Below are 12,578 nucleotides of genomic sequence, written 5' to 3'. Positions count from 1 at the left end.
CATGAATTAAAGAAATAGCACACAAAATAAATTATTCAAAATACATACTATATCAAAAAACTTTTATTCTTTACAGAGTTCCTTCATTCTAGTTTATGCCACTCTTGTGCTGGTCAATTTTACATATATTAATTTAAAAATTAAAAACTTCTTTCTCTGTCACTTTTTGTTGGTCATTTCATTTATAATCACATTTATTTCTTGTTCCTTGCTTCCTCTTTTTTTATAATTAAGTGGAAGCATAACATTTCTCTCAGAATCCATTTTCAGAGTATAAAATTACTGAAAACTACATCACATTTATCGCAAATATAAACCTCACACTACAGACTCAAATATAACATAACCTCGTGAAACACTTGAAAAAATAACAATCATTTCCCATGGGTTGCCAACGTCGACAGTTGCAATGGTAGATTAAAATAATTATGTATTAACTGTTAAATGCAGAAACAACATATCTCGCTTACATGTTGAATCTGCAATAAATTATGTTTTAAATGACAATCTAAACTCTGAGTAATGGGTAGACTGATGCTTCATTTGTTTCAAACCGTGCTCCTATATGTACAGAAGTTGATTTCATGGTTAACTTAAAACAGCCAAAGAAGTGACTTATTTTGTTTATGAAATAAACAATTTATTTCATTCTCTAAAATCTACGCTACTGTTAAACATTTTAAACTTATAAATATTATGTGACGCAGCAAACTTTGAAATGAGCAAACTCTAACGTGCATGTCAGACACCCGCCATACACTCATTTAACGCCGGTTTCCCAAACGCGGATTAAAAATAATGGGCAAAACAGGTTACCGTTATCGCAATAAATTTCCGATTTTCATCCCATTGGATGTTAATGTCTCTTTTCAATTTACAGTTCGAACCACTTTACTTATTGAAGTGACTACGGGATATTACGAGTATCTCCGTTCCTTACATCTTGTTCTGTAAGCTTTTAGTCGTTACTTTTCGCCCAGTATCGTTCATCTTCTTACTAACTACCAGTATGTAAAAGGTTCATCTCTCGTTAGATAAAAGTCGCAAAAAAAAGTGTGCGTGGACAGAAGTGCACGGCAGAAGTGAAACTTCTTGCTTAATAGTTACAGATAGAGATAAATTACTAACATTTTAAATATAACAAGGGATAATAATGGATAATAGTATGGACGTGGGTATGGTCTCAAATGAAATAAATCATTTTCCACACGAACAAATAAAATGATATGTTATTTTAACAAAAATATAATCTATTATTTTATCGTACATTTTAAAACAAACGTTGATTTTAAATAATTCTTAAACTTGAATCTTGCCGATAATTATGCAGTTTATGCAGCTTAACCAATTGTCCAAATGGATGTGTAGAGTCTTGAGGTAGGTACCTGGCATGTGAAACTGACAACATGGCATATGAATAGGACCTAGCTCAATGTTATTTGTTGATCCACAGTCACTCACAGATACACTACGATAAGGAAATATTCACGCCTCTTAGTTTAACTTAACATATTTACTAACTCGTGGGCTCGTAACTATAATGCTGTGTATGATTTAGTTAATAAATATAATAATTCGTGATCAATAATTGAGGCGCTGAAAGGCCAAGTGGTGTAAGTCAACTTTTGATACGAATTGAGTTATACACAGTAAAGGTCAGTTAAAAGTATTTTCTTTTAAATGGCATAATGATTTAAGTCATAATTCTGTCTATGATCACAAGACAGCAGCACAAAATATATGTAATAAATACAAATAAAGTTCTATTAATAGCCAAACTGGTGTAAGAGGACTTACATCACTATGCATCTTTCCAATATCTTTATTAAGAGATAGCAGCATAGTGCAAGCTAAAATATTTGCTAACTCAGACTGTGAGTGTAGAATAAAGTGTCATAGCAAAATTGATGAAAAAAAGTAGAAAACAAGTATTTCAGAACTTTTGGAAAATGGGTGACTTTCGACCGCAAAATGCTTATGTAGGTGGGTTGGTTAAAGTCTGCAAACCAATTTCACGGCGACCAAGAAATTCTACAAAGCCTCCCCGTCAGAGTGTTCATTAATTTTATCTGCATTTTAATGGAGAGTCCACAAGAGTATGTAAAAAATATTTCTTACAAACATTTCAGATATCTGATGGCAGGATGAGCAGGGCTGTAAGTAAAATCAAAGAAGGAAAAGAAGCCGGCAGTGATGGAAGAGGAAATCATCTACCAGGCAATAAAACGTCTGAGGGCCGTTTAGATAAGGTGCGTGTTCACATTCAGTCCTTTCCTAGCTACCAATAACATTACAGCCGTTCTCACAACTCAAACAGGCGTTACCTAGCACCTAATATGAACATCAGATTTTGGTTCGATAGAACAGTTTTCTAAAGGAAAGTTAATCTACACTCCTGAAGATTTGATATACATTATCACAAAATCAAGGAGGAAATGACCATTCATGGTAGTCAAGATGTCTCCAGAGCTTTTCTTCTCAACATCATCTCAAGAAAAAGTGGTAACTAAGAAAAAGAAAAATGACTTAAACGGACAAGTTTCATGGTTAAAAATACAGTGGCTTCAGTACAGGCGATCAAAACCCCTAACAATTTATTACAAGGAGACCTTGAACAATGACATTGACTTTTGTAACATAAACTTGCACAAGGAAAGAGAGTGGGACGACCTGTGCATCAGGTTTTTGCCAACATTGCGCAATAAAAGCTTTACGATGAAGTCAGAACCATCAGTCACAGCAAGAAAAAAGAAATGCTAGATCTTCTGCGGTTCATACCACCTATTCACCACGAGTACTTCCTAAGCTTAAAGGAGAATCCTGAAGAACACAATGAAGTTGAACTTGGGCATCTTGAAGAGGATGATCCTGAGTGATGTCTTTGGTGAATGATCACTTACTTCCTTACGAACCATAATACTATTGAAATAAATTATTTTTCATGTCACTTTATGGAACACGTGAATTTTGACTATACATACTCTTTACAATATTTTAAAAAAGCACTAAATTATTTCTAATAATAATAATAGTAATAATAATACCAAGTGATGTTTTTTTTAAATTAATGTGTATTGTTGTACACATACTTTTTCCATTCACATTTATATGCAAAGTGGTGCAAGTCACAGATTTCCATTAAAAAATCTAAAGCCGCTTATGTTTTACTTGTTGTGTGATGTAAGATATAGATTTTATAATTGCAAAAGATAAAATACATAATCTGAGAATAACTAGTACCATTGAAATGTGGTAATGTTGTCTTAGGAATTTTCTGTCAATCAAAATCTATAAGCCTTAATATCTCAGATGTATCAATTAATGACTTACACCACTTGGCCTTTCAGCGCCTCAATTACCCATGTCAAAGTAAAGAGTGAATATCATTATACCAGCAGAAATATTTAGTTACACAGCTAAAACAATACTTGCATAACACAGTTTAACAATTCTTATTTACACAAGCAATTAAATTAATCATACATACATGAAAGAACAATATTTTCTTGCGAATATGGCCCGTGGCACGGTGCACAACAATACAATTTCCCTAACCTACTTCGGTCAATCTGAGGCTCTGTCCACTCCTGAGTGTAGGTCCGATGCACCAGCTCGCGACAGTACACTGATACACACTCCGTAGCCTACGAATGCGTAGATGCTGAGGCTAGGGCCTCGCGATGAAGGAATGGACAATTTCCCTAACCGACTTCGGTCAATATGAGGCTCTGTTCACTCCTGAGTGCTGGCTCTATGCACCAGCTCGCGACACTACACTGATACACACTCCGTAGCCTACGAATACGTAGATGCTGAGGCTAGGGCCTCGCGATGAAGAAATGGACAATTTCCCTAACCGACTTCGGTCAATATGAGGCTCTGTCCACTCCTGAGTGCAGACTCGATGCACCAGCTCGCGAAAAAGCACAAATTTAATTAAAGCTACCAAACTAAACATATTTTAATGTTTATTTTAATGTTTAATTTTAATTTTTATTTACATTTTCGCGTACACGCGATTTTCCCCTCCAAAATTTAGTTTAGGCTGGCTGGCAGCCTGGTGGGAAACGACAAAAGTCGCCCCCGAAACAACCAGTGCCACCAAACCCAATGCGGACAAAATGTCCAAGCTCCCGCCCATTTGCTTAGTAGTCTTTTAACTCTGTCCAACTCTTCTTCCAGAGCCATCCATCTGTTTCCTGTAACCAACCTGCTTGTAATTAATGCATGAAATTCTTGCATCCCGCATGTCAGTGCCCAGGGTTTTCCCTGTGTATATGTAGGTTTTACCTGGGCCCACCTTATCTAATTTTAGTTTAGAATAGTCAGTGAGGGGAGTTAGTCATGGCTAAAACGTTGCCATGGCTGGCCAATCCCCTCCTAGCACATGATGCATGCTTCCTCTCCTGCATGGTTCATAACCTGCATGCTTAGAGCGTATAGGCTTCGGCCTGAGACGCACCTAGAGTCTTCCCTACCCAGACCCCTCCAAAATACACTTAGTTATTAGTTAAATTAGGAAAAAAAAGTTATCTCATCATGACTACGCCTGTAGGCTTCGGCCTCAGATGCATTTAGGTCCATCCCCTAACCTGGAACCCACCAAAATACACTTAGTTATAGTTAGGTTAGAGAAATTAAAAAAGTTTCACCAACAAACGTTGCATTAAAATTCGGCCTTGAAATTTTACTTCCATCGCGCCCAAAAAAAAAGTTTCAACTAAAAAAATTTTCAGCGTGTGATTTTATATTAATTAATTTTTCTTGTTTCGCCAGACAAAATCGGGAATATGAACTTTCACTAGCTTGATAAATTTTAATAATGATACATATGTATGTACCGAAAACAATGAGTTGAACACGTATAACATTTCCGGAAGGGATCGTCCCGAGGCGCCGACAGCAGCAGCTGCCAGCGGCGTCAGGGATCGGTGAGCCCGCCACAGGCCGATAATGAGCTCGCGTGCCGGGTAATGGGGCGAGTTGCGCGCGCCGCCCCAGGGCGTCAGGCTTCACCGAGCCCGCCAGTGAGGCGGCGGGCTTCCCTTCCGCGGGGACGGGTCGGGCCGGCGAGAAGTTACGAGCTGGTCTCAACGGGAATCCTTCTTTTCACGGACGAGAGAGTCAAACCCCCGATCGTGCATCTTCGGTTGTTTTCTTTGTTGATTGTAAATAAATATGGCGGTGTTGATAAAATGATACTAATGGTCAATTAGGTTAGGTTAGCTACACTATAAATACTTTAAAACATTATGGACGGTTTATTTGGTTAGGATAGCTACATTAAAGATACAGAAAAAAAAACATGAACTTCGGGGAACTTCGGGTTTTGGCTCTCTCGTCTGTGAAAAGAAGGCTTCCCGGTCTGAACAGTGACTTACGACAATACATCGATATTTTCGGGGAGAGATCTAATTATCTATATTTTGGTCCCGACATTTTAACGCCGACGTGATTTAACATCGATATTTTGATTTCCACGGTTTTCTCTCCCACAACACGGGGAAAAAAATGCATGCATTATGGTACTTATTAACTATCAATTTTGACCAGTTACATTAGATATAAAAATTTTAAAATGGACTTAACGACTTCCTTTCTTAATGTCCTTACATTATACATTTCTGTGCGGCGGTTTTAAAAGTGGTCGAGTCGTTTCGATTGTGGATGGCTCCGTCGTATGGCGACCCAACCATCGGGGGGATCAGACTAAAGATTCCCAAATGGTGACGAGTTGTCAGATACATGCTAGAGGCGCTCTGGACTAAGTAAGAGAGTCCGAGATTGATTTAAAAAAAATTGGTTGTCTGTAAAGTCGGTTTACGGACGATAGTTTAACGTGACAACGTCATAACAAAACATTGATGAAATGATTGATCCAGAAGAAAAGGAAATATCATATTCGGCCTGAGACTGAGCCGTAATAGGTTTTTGCAAACAAACCATTTAGGCATTAAAAATATTATATTCTTTGAGGAAGAATTTTTTTTTAATTTTTCTATCTTTTGTATGATAATAACTACCACTGCCTACTTTTATGAATAAAATTGAATAATTTTTATTGAATTATCATTATTTTGTATGGATACAAAGGAGTGAAATAAAATGTACAATTTAATTAATAAATTTACTTTTATTTGCATTCATTAATTCAAATATATTTATTACTTTTGAAATGTTACGTGCACCGTATTTATTTTTACAAGTACAAAAAAAAAATAATTTCGCCGCTGCCGATATTCGAACCAACAACTGTTGGATTGGAAGGTAGCAATGCTAACCGCACGGCCACGAGGTCATACTTGCAAATTTATAGTTTCAGATGTTATATATATATATTTATAAACATTTTGTTTACGGTAGGGGAATATTATTATTTCGTTTTTTTAACACGATTTTATAGCAAATACGCATTCCAAATACACCAAACTTATTTATAATGTGTTACAATATTTTTTAAAACATTGTGCAAAAGATCCCGGGTGTAATTTGAATTATTTTGTGTAACTGTAAAACACCATTGTTCGTTCAAAACGTATTTGAATATTCAACATTACTTTTAAATAACCGAACCGATTGTGCTGAACATCGGTGAACGATCGTTAAATTACATAATATTAATAATTCAAACGACGAAAATATGATTGAAAAGTCAAATCGATGGTTGTTCCAATCGAGTGGAAGAGATGCCACGCATGCGTACAATGAGCATGAAGAGAAATACCACGCATGCGTACAATGAGCAAACAGGACACATCCGTAGTGGGACTTCCGTAGTGGGACAATTTTTCGTGCGTGCAGCCGGCGTTCATCGATTTATTAGACGTTGTCACGTCAAAAAATGTATATAAATTCACGTCGATTATACGCACAGTATAAATACTCTATAAAAGCCAACGATATTGACTTCAAGTCACAAAGGCATCTTTAAGAATGAATGTTACAAATACTTTAATATAAATTTCCCAATAAGCAAATAAGGGGTAAAATTTTCGATATTTCGATAACCTAATAAATATTAAGTGGTTAAATGTAAAAAAGGCGTACCACCTTAACTTCGCCACCAATAAAGACGATAAATAAATAAAATAAATAAATAAAATATAATCAAGCCATCCGGTATCAGTCAAACGATATATTCTAAAGACCGGTATATAGTTAAGTGTTAAAATGTTGCTATCCCTAGCTCCGCGCCTGTCGTGCTTCGGGCTGCGGTTAACTCGGACGACGTCCGCGGCGCAGCGCTCGCGTCGTCGCCACGGGTTGTGCGTGGTTCACTTGTCTGCGGAGCCTCGAGTGTTGGGAAGCCTAGGGCCTGCTTGCACAGTCGAGACTTAAAGGCAAAGTAAAGGATTTCTCCAGTTGATTAACCCGCAAAGTTTTGGCTTAAATTTTTATTTAACTTGGCTCTGCAAGCAAGGTTCACTCCAGTCCATTCCGTGGCCCGAACTGTTCCAATGTTCCCCGAAGTTTGCTCGTGGAACGTCGGTAGCACGCGTGAAATATCAGATGTCGACGTCGTCAAGCTACATTTAACGTACTTTAAAATAGTTTGAACGGTTGGTTAGGTTAATTTATCTACATTATGATTACCATAAAATAATATGGGAAATTGGATGCATTAAGTTAGCTACATTTTAATTTGGTAAATACTTAACCAACAATTAAAATTATCTTACAATAATTTTAATTTAACTCCTAACCTAACCAACTAACCATTATTATAAATTATTGTTATTTTTATCACAAATTTGTAAAAAAAACTACTCGTTAAAATGGCAAACAAATATAATTTTAGAATTGTTATTGTTTATTTTCAGAAACGTGACTTTTCTTCAGAATTACCTATGTTTAACCAATCAACATAAAACTTCTAACCAAATGCGTCACATACGCTATGAATTTAATTTAATGTTCATATCCTCCCCAAGTTAATTTTAGGTTCACAGAAAGAGAGACTGAAACTTTGCTTTTAATATTTTATTTCAACTACCGACTCGTAACTTACCTCTTTGGAACTGTCTGGAAATGTTTTTGGTTTAGTTCGTTCAGAGATTTCGAAAGGATACAGATGGAGCTTTAGCCGTCAGAGGTGAAGCAGTTTTTATTTTTATTTTCACATACCAATATGCCGGACGTTAGTTTATATTTGCATCAGCTGTTATAGTCTGCTTTTATTAACGACTGTAGTTAAGCAGTTCGGAAGATTATGAGATCAAAAAATTACTGTTAAAGGGGTTTATGTATGGTAAAAGTCAAAAAACGAATCTTCATAACACAAATGTAATTATATGAGTTGCCATTTTCTCCCTCCAATTTAACCTCCAGTACAGGTACAGCAGATGCGTTTGTAAACAAACGGCCACCATATTTGTAAGTGTAGTGCACTGTGAAATCGCCCTCGTCGTCGAGAATCGGACCTTATGCTCCACCTGTGTGTTTCCCTAATCTCTGGGTTGGTTTGAACAAATGAAACAGGGTGTTGGGGGCGCCAAGACGCGTAGTGCGTTCGGCCGGTGACCCCGGCTGACCGCCCGCGCGTCGCGGCCTGCCCTCCAGCCGCACCTGCGACCGGCGAGACTTACCCGCCGTCCATCAGCGAGGCTGATGGCGTCGCTCTCCGCCAGACCGCGCCCGGCCGCTTGATTGGAACTGCGGCCTGATTGCGATCCCTGTCCCCCCATCCCAACCTCCCCTCCCGATACACCCATATTCTTGCGAAACCGGCTTGAGTTTTTTTTTTCAATTTTAAATTTTTGAATATTGGTACGTGTGGGACGTTGTGCTGTTGGCATATTTCGAATATGATTTCGCGAAGAATTGTGTATAGTGCCGTTACATCTTAAAGATGGTTACACAAAAGATTAAAAAAAAATTGTTAATTAAGTTTTACACCCTGAGATTGAATGCGCGCGCACCATTTAACGACATTTCCACAGGATGGAAAAATGTTACATTCAAATTAAAATTATGTATGTGCTTTTAAATTTAGTTATTGATATTGAACACTGGTCCATATAATTTAAAACTATTAATTATTGAGAATATTTGTTATAGAAATTGTGTTTATAAACTTTTTCAAGTGCATAAAAGTGAGGTTATGTTCCCGTATGTATGATTTATATGCTTTATTATCACTCAATATATATTTTTTGTTTTTAATTGTTATTAAAATTTATCTTTATTAATTTACAAAATTAAATAATTAAATATACACGTGTTTGTATTAACACTGAGTATTTATTTAACTTTTTTTTAAATTTGATGGCATTTAATTTTCACCAACCGTATTTATAATATTACTCCAGTCCTTTTATTATTTCATTTATATTAATTATTTGAAGTTAGTTTTTATTATGCCAAGTAAGTATAACTTCAAACGCGCGTACACAAGTACAAGGTTATTTTTTTTAATGAGAGTGTTTTTAGGTATTCAGTTTTCTGATATCCGGTTTTGAAAAATTCAAATTTTTGTTTTCCACAGTTAAGAAAAATTAGCAAGGTTCTTAAGGAAATTATTTCATGGACAAGTTCTTTGATTATAAAAACGAACAATTTTTTTTTAAATATTGTTTTTGGGACACCAATTTCCCATCGAGACACTTATTTACTTACTGTTAAGTGCAAGCGATCATAATTATGAACATATAAGGGGCTTTTACACCTCTATTAAATAATATTATTTTAATATTTGATGAGGAAATTCAAGATGTAACATAAAACGCAAGAGAGCTACCGTAAAATATTCATAGGAAAAGACCTACGCAAAATGACAAGAAAATTAAATATATTAGTAACTTGGTGTGTGGGACCAAGCCATAATAGAACCTCTGAAGATTTGTTATGTGTAACATCTTAGGTCTCGGTATACGGCATTTGGTTGGAGTAATTTTCTGATTGGAACGGAAGTAAAGGAACGGAAATGTGTAACAGTGTAAATGTGTTTAGTTATATAGTTTAAAATTTATGTTTGCAAATGGAATGATTTGATAGTCGACTTAGCTTCTCCAGCAGCGAATTCTAGCGGCGGGCGCGGAAACTACGTATGATTCGCGTCCAGAAATGTAGTTTGAAACACAATTTGCGATTTATTTTTATCACGCTCGGCATTGTCTTAAAGCATTCGAAGGTTTCGTATTATAAGTGTATTTGCAACATGAGAAAACATGAATTTTCTCGTTACCGAGGTTAAATGTTACACATTTCTGGCGAGTGTTGAAAGACTCGTTCACATTTTTTTTTAGATTGTCTCTTAACGTGCAAGCCACCGCACGCACATTTGTTCGGAATGATGTTTATGGATCACTTTAAGGCCAATCAAGCGGCAGCAGGCTCTTTAAGTCGGCTACCCGATCTGAAGTCAGGATCGCCAAGAAAATAAGCAGTGTCTCGTTACCCTCAGGCCTTACGTGATGCAATCACGAGCTTTATTAACCGATAATGCGATGCAGTGTGTAGTACCGTTACGTTGCGAGCGAGACATTGCCGGTCTTCTACGCCACAAAAACGGCTGGAAACATATGCTAACCCTATTTTAAAGGCACATTTGGACTTTTCCATTCAGCACCCAGTACTGATGCCTGAATACTTTTGAAAAATTTTATTCGAAATATATTTTGTAACGCTTGTAGTCTGGCTATTACTCCAAAGAATTTTTATATTTGCATATAAATATTTTGACTGGATTTATTTTACAAAACAGTATTCTCTAAATAACGTGATTGTCGATGAATAACTTGCCAAATAAAATACCATCATTACTTTTATTATTGTTATGTGAACAAATCTTGACAATGTATATTTCAAATAACGTTGTATAATGTAGCCTACATGGATATATGGAAGTATTTTTATGCAGTAAATTGCACATAGTTACACTATAGCTAGAGCCGCTTCATCCATTTTCATTATCTATTTATACTCCTTTACGTATTGTTAGAGCATATGTCATAGATGAAACTAAGTAAATCAATAAAATTTTAATTGAAAATTTGAAGATTTTTTTTGTCGATATGAGTTACGGTGTGTAAAATAAAAGAGTCTTTCAGTACTTGCCGGAAATGTGTAACATCTAATCTCGGTAACGATCAAATTCATGTGTTCTCATGTTGCAGATACTCTTATGATACGAAACTCGGACACGAACTTTAATGAAGATTCCTTTAAAATAATGCCTAGCGTGTTTTCAGCTACATTTATTGACGCAAATCACACTTAGTTTCCACACCCGCCGTTAAAATTTGTTGTCGGAGCAGCTACGTCGACTATAGAATCGTTTTATTAGCAGAGCGAAATGTTAAACTATATAATTAAACAGCTCCGATAAAAGCTTTAAAAATTATTAAACCCCTGCATTGGACCTGATTTTCAACAATACATTTGATTAAAATACTACCCATATTGTTAAACGTCACTAAATAGTTGATACTAAAAAGGTTCCCCGTTGGCTTTGTGAACTTTGGTTCAGCGCCATTCGCCACAGATGGCAGCACCGTGTTTACACATTTCCGTTCCGCGCGTCTTCCGTTTCATTCACAAATAAAGAAATTCTAAGAAGATCATTTTCTTTCATAAATGATTACCGTTACCGGTGATTTGTAGCTGATTATTTCATTTACGACACAACGATGATGAACTGCCACAGATCCTGACGACGTCTGGGAAGCGCAAGGACATTGAAAAACACTTGACGAGTTTCTTTCCCCTCGCCTCGTTTGTTCTCCGGTGTACTGCGGGCTCCGTGCGGCCGTTACGTGGAGAACTGATGGTGGAGGGAGGCGTGGGGTGTCGGAGAGAGAGAGCAGGACAGAGACGCGGCGAGTTCTGTTCTCGTGCGAGCCGTCTGGTGGCCTCTGCTGTTGACAGATGCTGAACTCGCCGTCTCGAGGCCTCTGCTGTTGACAGATGCTGTATTCGCCGTCAAATACGCGGAACCACGCTGTTGGCGTCGAAAGACGTACACCGGACAGTCACTGTCTCTCAGTTTTCTCGTATCTCTAAAGCCTTAGACAAACGCACATTCACTGCACAGAATGTATGTTGGTCGAGAATGGGCAGAACGAGCATAAGTGTGTGCAAGGTAACACTGGGCAGTGGTGAAGAGATCTCCCGATCACTGGATGCCCAGTGATCGACGCGACAAAAAATTTAACTCTACTTGCACGGTGATTTGCGACCGGTGGAAAAGTCAAGTTATTCATTGATGAAAATCATGCAATCAGAAAATGAATGGGGAACAAGTTGCAACGTTGTATGTGTATGTGACTTCCCCGCCAAACAAATCCACAAGTTCACACTTGCGCTTTATTTCCACGTAATAAATGCTGTATTCTTCACGTGGCTGAACGATTTTTTTTTAATTTCAAAACAAAAATGTTGTTTGTCAAAATTTTAGGCCAGTATTGCAAGGCACAAAATTAAGGGTTTAGGTGTTGAATATACTACACCTGTACCCTAACCGTATTCCTAGTGCACGATAGGACATGGGCAGTACCTTATTTTTTTTTAAGGAATGAATTTTGGTGTCCTATCTGTTGCCGATCTGATGCCCAAATACCGTGCATGCGCATAGCACACTT

This window comes from Bacillus rossius (assembly GCF_032445375.1).
Source record: "Bacillus rossius redtenbacheri isolate Brsri chromosome 4 unlocalized genomic scaffold, Brsri_v3 Brsri_v3_scf4_2, whole genome shotgun sequence".
Lineage (NCBI taxonomy): Eukaryota > Metazoa > Arthropoda > Insecta > Phasmatodea > Bacillidae > Bacillus > Bacillus rossius.
This window is presented reverse-complemented; position numbering follows the sequence as displayed.